General features: G+C 33.9%; 1 long non-coding RNA gene and 2 other non-coding genes across 3 annotated transcripts in view; 1 reads left to right on the forward strand and 2 right to left on the reverse strand.

The window, feature by feature from the left end:
• Nucleotides 1-14,764, reverse strand: part of LOC120358908 — a 35,641-nt gene that overhangs the window by 19,334 nt on the left and 1,543 nt on the right. The window contains exon 2 of the long non-coding RNA XR_005575783.1: nucleotides 13,694-13,837. This is a non-coding gene — a long non-coding RNA (uncharacterized LOC120358908). The remainder of the gene's footprint in view (nucleotides 1-13,693; nucleotides 13,838-14,764) is intronic.
• Trnam-cau lies at nucleotides 7,243-7,314 on the reverse strand. The gene has a single exon. It is a non-coding gene; the product is annotated as a tRNA-Met (tRNA).
• Nucleotides 7,553-7,624, forward strand: Trnam-cau. The gene has a single exon. It is a non-coding gene; the product is annotated as a tRNA-Met (tRNA).

Below are 14,764 nucleotides of genomic sequence, written 5' to 3' on the forward strand. Positions count from 1 at the left end.
GCAATGAAAATTATATACTTGAGATTAAAATTATTTGAGGAAGATCCATCACGTGGTGGGGCTGAAACTTAAATCAATTACGCCTGACCCAAGCTGATCCTAATTAACATTTTTTTCCCTCAAAATTAAAAATAAGTAGGATAAGTAGACATTTAAACTATGAGAATTATCTTTGGTGGAGGTAGCGAGAGACGAAGGATCCAATTATATTCGCGGTGGAACGTCATACGGTATCAATTTAGCAACTGATAGACGCCGCTGACTGAAGTAGAGAAACACGTAATTCGTCTTGTATCATGAAAACGAGGAGAATGGCTGATCTGCTGTCAGGTGCAACACCTACTTTTAGCATCACAATGAAGCCGCAGAAAATCACAGGAATTATTCATCCCCGAGCATTCCAGAGTCGGCGTGCTGCATGGCGCGTAAGTGAAAGCGGTGCGTGACAATTTCTCGGAGTAACATTAATTTCTTGACAAGCTAATAATTCCGGCAGGCTCCGTATACCGCCGCTGTGCGCGCTCGATCCCCAGCCGAGCTCCTGGCTTGCATTTTCACTGTAAAAGATCGGCGGAAACAACGAGCCTGTTTATCTCGCGAAATAGTTGACGCTGCTTTCGGCAGCGCGATAAATCCTTCCGTCGCGGTCAGATACACACGTCACGTGCTATAAATACTTAAAGGTGCATTTGCACACAGACGATCGGTTGATGGCGTTCAAAGCCCCTTTGTACGCGGGTCCTACGCTGCGAAGTTATAATTTTATTAGCCAAACGCCTGGCATCGCGAAGAAGGTAAAATGTACCTGCCTGCCTGCCTGAGGGAGCGTGCGTGTTAAAATCGTGTTCGATTGTCGGACAACGTGCTCGAAATCTCTTATCTATCGAGGACAATTATCTCGCACGGTAAAGATAATGGATGAAGAGATGTCGAGCAAAATAAATATAATAAATATAAAAAAAACATAACAGTTCAAACGCATGAATTTTTAAAATATTCAGATAAAATGACAGAACGATGTGGTGTATTAAATGTCAAGTGTTGCATACCAAGCGATTAAACTTTAAATGTTATTTAAAAGTCTATGTGCCATCCCGCGATCTCAAGTAAGTCAAATGAACATTTGTCAACGGGGGCCCGAGGAAGAATTAAAAACGGGCGGGGACGGATGCCGCGCAACGAAGCGGAAACGAGGCGCGCGGTTCAGAGATTTGAGGGAGAGTCAGCAGGTGCGTGTGGGCGAATATGTCAAACGTCGAAAAGCGTTAGAGAATTTCGTCCGCGAGCTTGACGTTGCGTGTCCGAGCTACAAGCCTACGGAGAGATCCGAGATGCCTCGTAGTCTTTGGTGCCGGAGCGCCGAGCTCGCGCTCGCGTGGATCCGTTCCAAAGTAAAGCTGACCAGCATTCATCACGTTTGGATTATTCGCCCGGCATTTCGTCTCTCGCCTCGTCTCCTTGCTAAATTTATGTGCCGGCGATCATTACGCTCGCTGCCCACTCTATCGGCTAATTCGTCGGGCTTGCGTGCCCGTCCCGCGGGCAACGCAAAGGGCTCGCAATCAGCGCAACGTTGTTGTGTTACTGCCGGCGTTGTCATCATCATAACTTAAAATTTTTTTCCTTTATTATCATGTAATTATGTACTGTATAATAATACAAATATCCCTCTACGACTTATGAGTTTTCAGATTTACAAAAGCCATACGCGCTCGCAGTACTTTCTTTAGTGTACTTTCTTTAGTTATTTGTTGAAGTTAATCTGTGTATTTAAACTAAATATTAATTTTATAACACCAAACGTTATGTTATTCTTAAAAGAATAGCTGTGTTTTGTCATTTTTTAAATTGAACATATTTCTTTAAACATATTTTTAATAATAAAATAATTTTTTTCCATGAGTGAAGTGTGCTTATAGATTAAGTGTTTATTTATATAAAATAATATCATTAATATGTCAGTTTGAATGATATGTATATATGATGGGAATTTAGCGTCAGTTAACGATATACTGTTGACAAAATCTTACGACGAAAATCTCAGAACGTAACCTTGTCATAAAAAGAGAGATGTTTTTCTATTGAAAATTTTACTCAGAATTTTTCATACCTATAATTTTTCAGAATTCTTTAGAGTCTGTATAATTTTATAATTTTTTAAGAAATTAATGTGATTTTTTATACAAATTGAAATATCTTTAGAAATATTAAAGTACTCTACATCTTTCTTAGAATTTTTAATACATGCATATGACTTATGAAATATCCTGAAATTTCTCTAAGATTTCTCATTCTACAATTTTTAATAAAATCGTATAAAATCTGAAAAAAGTTAAAGTATTTTTAAGTATTTATAGAATTAAAAAAATTTAATTAATCTTAGAATATTTCAAAATTTATATACAAAAATTCTAAGAAAAAAATATAGACGTTCTCAATATTTCTGAAAGTGTTTTAATGCATATACAAATTTTGAAAAAAATTTTTACTAGAATATATAAAATCCTTTTTTATATATATTCCCGGTTTAGTATATTTTTTCTATAATTATGCGTATTTGCACGTAATATTTTTCGTCTTCGATTGATTGGAATGCATAAAAGTAGCCAATAAGTAGCAGCTCGTAACAAGCTCGTAGAATCCAATGAGAAATACTTTTCATCGTCAAACCACATATGTTAACCGCTATTAAAATGTATCTATAACGGTTCGATATCGGGACAATCAGGATCATTCGTTCTTCCGGGTATAAAATGAATTCCGTTCGATGGACTGTAGAAAATAAATCATCACTAACGAACGGTGTTACTATAGACAACCTTAGCATAGAAACCCGGAGGTTACGGTGCATCTTCGGTCATCATGATCCACCTCGAATATTTGTTTATTCGTCTCGTTTATCGCATTAGTCTTCAATACAAGTGATCAGTGAACGCTCTACTTTAGTAATACATTTAAATTTATGTTTCAATTACAAATTTAAATAATAACTAATCGGCTAAATAGAAAGTTAACGTTGATTAATTAATAATTACATTATTCATTTCTCTTCCAATTTTTAAGAAAAGCTACACTAATATATCGTAACGATAATTTAATAAGCAAACCAAGTCGAACGTTTGATAACCGTATCACGCGACTAAAACTTGATTCCGCTTTCCTGCGCGTAATTTCAAGCGATCGTATAAAGTAAATATCGCGTGCGAAAAACGTTTTAGTTGCCACCTTTACATAATCATCCGCGCAGACGATTATGGTACGCATCTATCTGCTCGGTTAAATTGAAATGCCGTATGTTTGGTTATGGTATCGATCAAAGTTATACAGCGAGCTTAAGAAAAATATATGCAACGCTCTTATGTAACTCTAAGAAAAGTTTATATAACGGTCGCCACGAGTTGGCGACACGTCACGATACCGCGACAGGAAATTAGTTTTAGTTCATACTGCCTCCTCGCGTGAGATAATCTTTCGCGGCTCTGCCGACACTCAATTTTCAACTCTTACGTCAACATCTCCGCTGTTATCTTACCGATATAGAGACCGCATTTTCCACTTTACGCATTGATAAGCATACATGGAACAACGGATCAGATAAAGATCTTGTACAGGTACTAATTCACATGTCACCTTTAAACACGATCATCTGAGATTTTTAATGTCTTATTTATCTTACATAAATATTACATACTTATTACACGGAAAAATATTAGCAATTTATTGTTTCGTATACATATAAGCAAGAATATAAAATCTTTTTGGAAGAATTTATAATTTTAAATAGACATAATTTCATATAACAAACTGTTTTCATGTAAAATTATGTCTATTTAACATTATAAATTCTTCTAAGATTTTATATTTTTGCTTATATATAAAACCATGAATTGTTGATTTAATACTAATTTTTTTCTGTGTACGATTACATTTTTGATTAAGGAAAAGTTTTGACTATACAATACAAGCTAAAAGTTATTTTAACGACAAAAAAATTTTGGCCCTGAACCAAAAAAATAAATAATGAAAAATTTAGTTCATAATGGTTTTTACAGCGAAAATTATCTTATTTTGCTGCAATTTTAGGTAAATAACTTTCACTAAGTAGATCCAAATAAAACTATGTACGAATATTTGTTAGAGTTTTATTTATATTCGTAAAAAATTTGATTTAAGTCATAATGTATAATACTTTCTCATAAAATTTGCAAATAAGTATTATAAAATGAGATTTTATATAATAATCAAGAGTAAACAAATAATAAAATAAATAACTTTTAAATTAATGAATGAAATATGCTTAAATTTTACACAAACACTCAGATAATAGAACAATCTACATAATTTTTTAATTTTTTTTAACAAAATATTTTGAAATATTTATTTTTATTGAGAAATGTCGGATATATTTTCGTATATGATCTTTTCTTCTTCCGAAAAATTGCTCAAAAATCACGTAAGAAGACGCCAATTGACATAACTTGATTGCTCGATAAACGTGCCGGAAAGATCGTGCACGACAAAATTGCCGATATGTCGGCCCTGTGGAATTTTAATAAGCTTGTGAATAGCCTTCTTGGCAATACAATGTCCTCGACCACACATTCCGGATGTATCGTAAGTTGCCGTTACTAACCGCGAAACACGTGCGGGTGTAGCTTTCAGCAAACGACCCGAGTAAATAGCGGATGATTGTTGATACAGAACATACACGATACACATCAAAAGTCGTCTACTTTCTACTTTGTTACATGTGTCCACATTGTTACAGATTCCTTAAGAATTTACGATCACTACGTGTGGAGAAAATAATTCAATTCGATATGTGATCATTTTAACAATGTCTTTTAATATTGAATACATAAAATATATGCATTAATGCTTTAAAATAAAATCAGAATAAATTTTATTCTAAATTTAAAAAAAGTGTAGAATAATATAAATAATAAATAAAAGAAAAGAAAATTTTGAAGATTTTTTATCCTCGAAACTCGTTTTAAGAAAAGCATTTTACACATAAAATATTATGATGCTTGTAATATTAGAATAAACGACATCTTTGTATCATTTTGACTTGCGTATCTATAAGAGATAATCGTAACATAAGATATAATCGTGCGTGTATTTTCTGTGCCAATAATCTAGGTTTAAATCCACGCGGAACAATATCAGATTTTTAATTGATTATCACCTCTCTTAAAAGGTAAATGGCACCGAGAGAGGTGAGTACCTTTGCCAAGATAGTCACCATGAAGCATGCATGAGTATGCATCAAATGGAGATCATGACCTTCGGTGAAGGACCAACTTGAAAGAAGAGAGAGAGAGAGAGAGAGATTTGTAAGTTAAGAGTACATGATTTTTGTAGTGCACTTAATATAACGGCAATTCCTAGACACCTAACTCGATAGAAGCTAAAACATTCAGTCTCGACAAAAGTTCTGTGTCTTTTTGCACATGTATATATATTCATGAGTCATATCAACCTAGTTTTCCCCCGAGTTTTTATAATCAACATAAACATTAAAATTTTTATATTGTATGAAATGTAAGTATGTGTGTGAATAATATTCTGCTAAATATAAATTTCGCGCGTTTGATTTTTAATTAAAAAAAAAGGAGATAAACAAAACAGCTTCTAAAATTAAGAAAAAAGATGAAACTTGGAATCTGCGTTTTTAAATACTCATCTTATTAGATGGAATAAAAACAAGTGCAAATAAGGTATGACAGGAACAGCGTACGTACTTTGCAAAGTAAACGTCTGGAAAGAATTCCATTCTTTCGAACGTCCTTCAGACGTGCCTTTAAACGTCTTTCAGTCATCTCCTCGTAATGTTTGGGTTACGAGTATTTCTGATAACTCTTGTAAATAGTACGGTAATTCATATGTCAAAATATTATTTCACATTTCACCAAAGCGTTAAATATCAAAGCGGCGCATAGTTTACCCATTTCTTTGGGCATTTAAGATGATAGCGATGTGCCGGTATATTAATACGTAAAAGTCTAACATAACATCGTGAAATGAACCTCAACTACGCTAAACCGTCCTTGTTTCATTCCTAATGTCGCCGGTAAAGAACCATGATATGTCGCCCTTTCTTCAGCCCTTGCCATGGGAATGACTTCAAAGTCGACGGAATCGAGAGCATAAATTCGCACGCAAGATTTTGCAAGGTTAGTCTCGACATCGTCGCCAGTTTGTATGCGCATATTTCTCTAATATTAGAAAATGTCCCTGTACGTGTCACAAAAGTGATCTAACTAATCTTTGTTAGGACTGGCTTCATCATCACCGATTAATTTAATCAACCGATTAAATTTAACAACTGCAAAACTTAAAACTAATCATATCAAGCCTAAATTTTTAATTATTTGCATTATTTTGATTAAACAATTACTTAATTATTATATTTTAAAGTATTCTATTTTACATAAATTATAATTTGCAGAAGATAGAGAAAACAAAATAATACGATCAATTTTAAGTTCTGCAGTTAATTATTCTTAAATTTAATTAGCTGATTTAGCTAATCAAAGATACTAAAACTGGCCCTTAATCCCTGAGATCTTTATATAATTATTTATATAATTTCTTTACTTTATACAATTTTGCCATTAACATACCTATAACATGCCTGTATAAACCAAAAATATGAATTAAATTTGAGCATAAAAAAATGGTAATTTTTTTCTTGTAATTGCTTAATTAAACAAATGTAAAATTATCAAGTCTCAATGTAGTAAATATAACATTAAAGATAATGTATATGTAAAAAATTTACTCGAAAAATGTAACATTTCGACACAATTTTAGAAACAGAGTGTGGAAATATTTCTTCAGTAAAATTAATATTTATAATATGTTGTACATACATTTTATTCATTAATCTTAGATTTTATGTTTTAAAACTGTATTATTTGTTTATGTTTAAAAACCACATTACTTTTATGTTATTTATTTGTTCATAATCACATTATGTTGTTAAATTAACATTTAAATATGTTAAAAATTTAATATAAAAATTTTAAAAAGGACCGGTTTTATAATATAAGTACAAAATGTCTTCACTATGTGAAATTATAAGGCTCGCAGAATTAAAGAGAAAATGTTTTTTTTTTTCTAATACAAATTATTTTTTTTAAATAGTGGACTGGTTTGTTAATTAAACCATTCCACTTAATTAAATTAAAGTGCATTAAACTTTGATGTAAAGATCCATTTAACGAAAAAAAAAAAATTTAGCAGAGCGTGGTTTCGATCCACGGACCTCTGGGTTATGGGCCCAGCACGCTTCCACTGCGCCACTCTGCTATTCGTACAGCAACTCTCTAAAGAACGGATAATAGTGGAACGCCCTCTCTCCTACTGGACATATTAAAAAATGAAAAAAAAGCTTAATTGCTATAAACATTTTAATTGTAAATATTGTTATTCTATCAAACGTTGCAATTATTAAAATAGAATTTAACTTTGTTCGATAAAATGATTAATTTGCAGCGGGTTAAAACTACCCTTATACTTATCCACCCTTTACGAGATGCAATCAACAAGCAGAGTGGCGCAGTGGAAGCGTGCTGGGCCCATAACCCAGAGGTCCGTGGATCGAAACCACGCTCTGCTAGTTCTTTTTTTTTTTTTTCTTAATGATGCTTACTGAAAGATTTCAACATCCGAGGATTTGAATAATCTCAGGGACTGATACAAGATTAACATTAAGCTTGGAAAGCGTAAAAAGGAATGTACATTTGTTATCTCATAACTTGTAGGATTTTTCAAGGTAAGCTATTATGACATTTTAGAGATTGTATATGTTCCCTTGACAGGCAGATATTTCATATCGCGTAATACCACTCGCTTGTTACGACTCCGAAATTCGAAACTGAAAAGAATTGATGCGATAGCTACGTCCTAAAGTCCCGTAACCCCGTTAGCGATCGTTCCACGTATACGCACGTGTGCGCGACATCGAAACGCGAACGGCCGAGGATGCCATTCTTTCGTCATTGTCGCTCCGAGGAGTCGGAACGACGAGGGTTCAGGAGTTCATCGGAGTTCACAGACATAAATTCGGTGGGTGTCGTGCCCGCCGCGGCAGCTTCTCCCGATCAATGGCCTGTCCTTCTCTCTTTCTTAATACCGTGAATGTTGGTTAACTGTAAACTTAATTTTAACCGAATCCCCGGGCTTCTTCCCAGGGCTAGAATTAGCGGTAGGCGAGGAACAAGTTACAATTAAAGTTAAACAACGTTGATGAAACCGGCCGCGCTCACGTAACTGGCATTTTCTGCTTACTTCGATTACCCGCGTAAACGAATTTCTTGACTGTACTTTCTCCCGTTAATTATCAATTAACCGGTTGCAATCTGGTTAAGTAATGGTAAATCAATTTGACTTGATACCGACTCGGTTGACATTTCCCTGCACTTTAGTCCGCGCGTCCGATCGTCCGATTTTATAGCGAACTCTGATTGCGCGACGCTCTCGACGGTATCGTTACCCTTATATGCATATGTGGTGGTACTACGTGGGGCATTTTTTGGTATGCGAACGACACGGTGTTGTCGTGCAACAAGCGCGATGTCGCATAAATCATACGTAAATAGAAATGAAAAGAAGCAAAATAGAGAGAAAGCGAATGGCTGGGCGTCACGCGAGCGGACGCGTGCAATCATCGTCGTAACAATGCGCCTGGCTTGCAGGGCGCGTGAATTCACGGCGCTCGCTCGTCGCATCTAGTTTTCTAAGGCGGAATATCAACGCGATGGAACGCGGCGACAGTGGCTCGTAAAAGGTGCGCTTTTACACGTGTGCGAGCGAACGAACGCAGCGGACGAACGAGCGTACATATGCTCGCGTACGTACATATGTTCGTGGCGAAGAGGTTGCCGCGAAGGAACTTCCTTCGTCAACAATCTATCCGCCCACACGTTATTCAAGGACTCGTCGATTACGTCTGATTCAAATATCGAATCGGAAGGTGGTATTCAAGTGGATAGAGATACTCGGTGAATAACAATGATGAAACTAGCTGGATGTGTTTCTATCATCATTAGGCACGTTTTTTTTAGCCGAGCTTCTTGTATGGCTCATCCTTTCTCTTTTTTTTTCTTTTCACGTTGGAGAGAGAAAGAGTTTAGCTAAGAAGGGCAGACCTTTTTATTTCACTATTATTTAACAGTATTTATAATTAAGGGAGAGTTATCAAATGCGTAATAATTAAACTATTTTTTATCGTTCTATTTTGCATTTAGCATTGTTTTAGATGTAAATCAAAATTCGAAATTACAGCTTGACGTTATTACATATTAAACCTTTTAGTAATAACAAATTAATTTATTATAAGCTTTTTTGTAACATGCTACGAGTGTGATTTAAAAAACCGATCGCCTAAAGCGTATCTATATAATCTCTTAAATCATATCTTAAATCATTGAAAACATCGAATTTATGAATTAAAGTAATTATTAATTAATATTTATTTTGTTAATAATAAGTAGTAAAATTTGTGGTGGTTAGATTATAAGTGAGAAACTTGATAGAATTTATAAAAATACTGATTAATCTTTATAATAATTATAAATATATATACAACGTATATAAAATATTCTATAAACCTTCTTTTATAAAAGTAATAAATGATCAAAATCAATTACATAATTGTTATCGTCAGTTATTTAAATTGACGGAAAATTTATACCAAATTTAATTGATTTTCTAAAATGTTGCATTGAGAAAAAAATTGATTAAAAAAGAAACTAAAATATTTAGTCCAATATGTGCAACTAAATATTGAATAAATTTAATCAACTCTTAGTCAAAAAATTTAAATGATGGATATAAATAAACTTTTTTTGTACAACTAAATAATTGTTAAATTAGCAATATTTAGTTGATCGCTTAAATCTAAATATTTTAATTTTTTAAATAATTTTTTTCTCAGTATGATAGCACAAAACAAAATAAAACTTGTTAAATTGTTCTCTTATTTATTTATTTTTTTTATTTTTGTCACTAAATGGTGCATAAGTATATAAAATATAAAAAAAATGTAAAATATTGAAAATACGCTTTAGGAGACCAAAAAGTATTCAGTAACTTTCCCCTAAGTACCGTTATATCAGACAGATATTGTATGTCGCCTAATTGATACTTTAAGTCTTCTGGCGTTGGATTCCGCGATTTGCATTGGTAGTTTCCACAGCAATAGGCTATTGCAAAGTCGGTCGAAGCTTAAAGCGTGCATCGAGTGCCGAGATCGACGCTGTGCGATCGGAGCCGCTTCGCTGGTACAAATAAACATCTCGAGCGATCCAGGTGCGCTTCCCTTTTAAGATCTGGGATCTCTGAAACTAGCTCCTACATATACGCCAACCATCGTGGCATGCGGCTGCCGTTACTATATCGTTAACACTACCCGTGAAGCCTGTGCTATATCTTTATAAATTTTTAATTGCTTTCCGCAAGCGGAAAGGCAATTATTTCTCTTGTTAATCTGTTATTAAATTCATTTCAGAAGAAATTACATTAACTTGAAATTGAATATGCGCGCATGAAAATACTGCAAAAAATATATAAAAATGAATTGCAGCAATCCGCAAAACAGAATTTTAGTGAAAGACAATTAATAAATATAATATATTATATTATGTGATATAAATATTAAAAATGTATTAAATATATAATTTATATAAGAACTGTTTTCCATAAATATTATAAATGTAATTTCTAAATATTTTAGTTTTTTAAACCAATTTTTTTCAGCTTGCAATTTTAGTCTGATAAACAGATCTGTGCAGATGTTATAAATCACTGCAAAATATCGAGCAAGCATTTTTCTCAATAATTAATTATCGAAAAATACGTTTTCTCTAAATCTCGTAGATTAGAGTCGGTATTTATAGTCGTAAGTAATTTTCAATCTTTGATTGAAAGAAAATGAATGATTAGATAAATCTGTAATAAATTACGCTGTCAATAAAAGATTGAAAATCGTTTACGGCTATGAATAACGGCCTAAAAGAGCTGATCTCAAGCTTGTGCAATTTTAGTGATTTGCCATTCTACCGAGAGTCAAAATTCACTCCTGCGGAGTGAAAATTGAGCAATTGCGCAATTCAGTTTGCGGTTTTGCATCCTACGAGATTTAGAGAGTTATAAAGGTGTTCTATAAGGCTGAATCGGTTCAACTACCCGATACAATCTTCAGCCAATCTCAGCACTGATCCGTGCAGATCACTGCTGTAGACCGCTGCGAAATGCCGAATGGGCATATAAAGCGTAACAAAGTATAAAGCGGGCCGGCGCGCGGCGGCCGGTGACTCCCCCGATGCAATTCCTGGTGACGTCTGACTAAGCGTTCTATTTCGACTCGCGCTCTCGGAGGCCGCGTGACTAATCCACCGCGCGCATACATCAACGCAGGTGGAACTCATCCGAGAATGTCGCGTTTCGAGATTTGGATTAGTAGGCGATGGAGCGCGCACACGGGGCGTTATTACCGCATTGTAAACGCTCGTAAACGCTCGTGCGCGATCGTTACTCTTACCCCTCACAATACCCTTGTTTTTGCGCAATTCAAGACCGCCAGCTGGAGATCTCTCTTCCTCTCTCCGCGTGTGATCGATGCGCTGCGCGAGTACGCAGTAAATGTTCCGCGAGACGCATAAAGATCGCGAAACGGCATGGCACCCGGCCGTGCGTCCGGGATACTTTTTGGTGCACTTTCTATGTCGCCGCGGGTTACATCACGGGTTTTTTTAGTGAAAAGCAGTAAGGTCATTCGCTCTGCCATGACTGTTGCTTCGTGAATAAGCAGATTCCGCGACCGCTCGCCGAGAAGCGGGGAATGTGTTTACAGTATCGCTTTCGTCGGACAAACGCGACGGGAATAGGAATAAGGCGATCGCCGCGGAAGTTGAGAGATCACTTTCGTTGACCTCTTCCTCTTTTCGTCCGATCTAGCAAAACTTTTCGCGCCGGTCCGGCGAAACGCGCGCGGAAACGCGTAATCGGTAGAAAGTTTTGTTTCGAAAACACACGCGAATACGACGGCTGCGTATACGCGAATCGCTATGCGAACGGCGTAGCCCGCCATAGACCGGCACTCGTTACAGACTCTATTTTTTACCCCGAAATCAAAATGCAAGGTACGACGAGTGCAGGTGCTCGGAATGCCAAATATATTCGACACGTATCGAGCCGCGAACGAGACCTGTAACTGGCTGGCAAGCGCAATTCAACGATCAAGAGAGACCTGGAGACGAATATGATTCAGAAGACTAAAATAAATTCTGTTTCTTCGTTTTTGATTTTAAATATCTACATGCTATTACATTGTTTTTTAACTCACCGTTCTATTTCAACGAATAATTGTTAATATTTAAGCTATAATTAAATTGATTATCTTTAAGGACATATAGAACATTTCTTAAAACATTCAGAAAATTATGAAAAAATTGTTTTATATTGCATTTGAAAGTGGCAGAAAAAATTTGGCGGCGATTTTCTATCTGGATAAAAAATTATTTTGATAAAAAGTAGATACATGATCTAATGAAAATATAATTAATAATGGAATAAGAAATAATTTAAAAAAAATCTGAATTTTTTTATTTAAGTATTTTAAATATTCAAGATGATTCATGTAAAGTTTTATTATGATGCAGAGATCAGTTCTGTAAAATAAACAAAATTTATTTACTTACAAAATAACTAAACAATCACAATAAACTTTGTATAAATTCTCTTAAATACTTAAAGTACTTACACAAAAAACTCGGATTTTTTTAATGATAAAAAATAATAAAAAATAATTAACTTTTTAATAATCTATAAAAATATGTTATTAAATAAAAATCTAAGCTACGTACAACTTTCATATGTATATAGTTCATTTAAAGTGTTAATATTAAATACATTTTTTAATTTTATTTACTTTGCAAGAATTGTATGTCTGATGCATTCTCAATACCGTTTAATCATTTTAACAATAGATTCTTCAGATTTGATATATAATTGCGTTATCGTCTACAAACATTGACTCTTATATTACTAAAAGAAATAATATATTTTATAATTTATTTATAGTACACTATTATAGTACACTATTAACACATTAATTTATTTATCTTTGAGATTATCAAGAAAATTTCTTTAATTGCAATGATGGATAAGATATATTTCAGTTAAATTCTCAAATTATAGAATTATGTTTTAAAACCGAGATCCAATATTTTTTTCACTACTTTACATCGATTTCCTGATCCACCAGATCATTAATGTCTGATATTGTTTTTAAAACAATTTTTAAGCTCTAAAAAAATCTGAAAAAATTCTGGTACTCTCTTCCAACATTCCAGAATACAATTTCATAATTATTTAATCCAAAACGTTTTTCATTTTTTTGTTTGTGTTTAAATTTGAAGCAAATTAATTTAAAATTGAAAATTCGCCTGGGTCTTCATCCCGGTTGGATCACGGAGGAATAACGCGTTTGTAAAAAAGATTAGTATACTTAGGAAATAATAAATATATTATATGACAAAATGTCGTGTACGAGACGACAATGAAACTTGAGATTAAACATGTAATAGTTGATAATGCAAGAATTAAATTGTCGACGTTTGACTCCTCTCACTCAAGTATCTTTGTATTTTCAAAAAGCATGCGAGAGTCTATCTCAATTATTCACCTGAATTCCTTCGAACCTCGCGTTTTTCGTTCGTCCAAACGCGGCAAAACGAGCCTCGCCCTCGGCGTTTCACATTTCCAGTCCGGCGAAGGGAGGGAGAGACGCACGTGTCGCGCATCTAGGGAAGGACGAGAGCCGGGATCTCTGAAACAAAGGATCCAGCTGGAGGAGAGAGAACGGCAAGAAGGAGAACGCGGCGACCATCTTCCTGGTCGTAATTTAAAGCGCGCGCCCGGGACATGAGTAAGATTTTGGCGTTGCCGATCGTACGGTTCGCAAACATGACGCGCGCGTAACGCCTCTGGAATTATTTATTTTTGACCGTAGGGATGTTCCTCGGGAATCACACGAAAAAGCAGAATGCACTTGATTTAATATTGCAAATAAATGTCTGAAAGATTAAACTTGCAATTAAATTTAATGAATAATGCTATTTGTGTCAAATTTGTAATTAAATTTAACGAGTAATGCTATTTATATCAGGGTTGAGCGTTTATATGGGTAAAATTTAAATAATCTGTATTGTATTTATATAATGTAACTATGTAAATTATGATTTATATGTAAATTATGATTTATATGTCATTTATGTATATACCCAAATAAAAAAAGGATATTTTGCATATTTCTAAGATATCTTTTATGTCTCGAAATGTCTTGCATTTTTTAAAAAGATTTCAAAAAATTCCTTTTAGAAACTTTATAAAAATTTAAAAGATATCTTACACAATATTTTTTGAGTATTTTTCAGAGATTCTTGAAGATATCTTTTAGAAATCTAGAAAGACATGATAAATACGTAAAAAATATCTTTGTTTATAGATTTTTTAAATTATAAAAGTTATTTTTAATAAAATTTTTTTAGACAACTCTGTTCTTCTAAGATAACATAACTTCTAGACTTTTTCTAGAAATATCTTATAAAGATCTTTAATAAAACGTCTTTTAAATATCTACAAAGTCTCAATGTTTTATGAATAATAATCAATAAATCATAGAAGATTCAAAATTTATTAGAAAAATTCAATAGTAAAAACTCATTTATTTTTATTTAGAATCTGATATTATCTA

The sequence above is a fragment of the Solenopsis invicta genome, chromosome 10, assembly GCF_016802725.1.
Source record: "Solenopsis invicta isolate M01_SB chromosome 10, UNIL_Sinv_3.0, whole genome shotgun sequence".
NCBI classification, from domain to species: domain Eukaryota; kingdom Metazoa; phylum Arthropoda; class Insecta; order Hymenoptera; family Formicidae; genus Solenopsis; species Solenopsis invicta.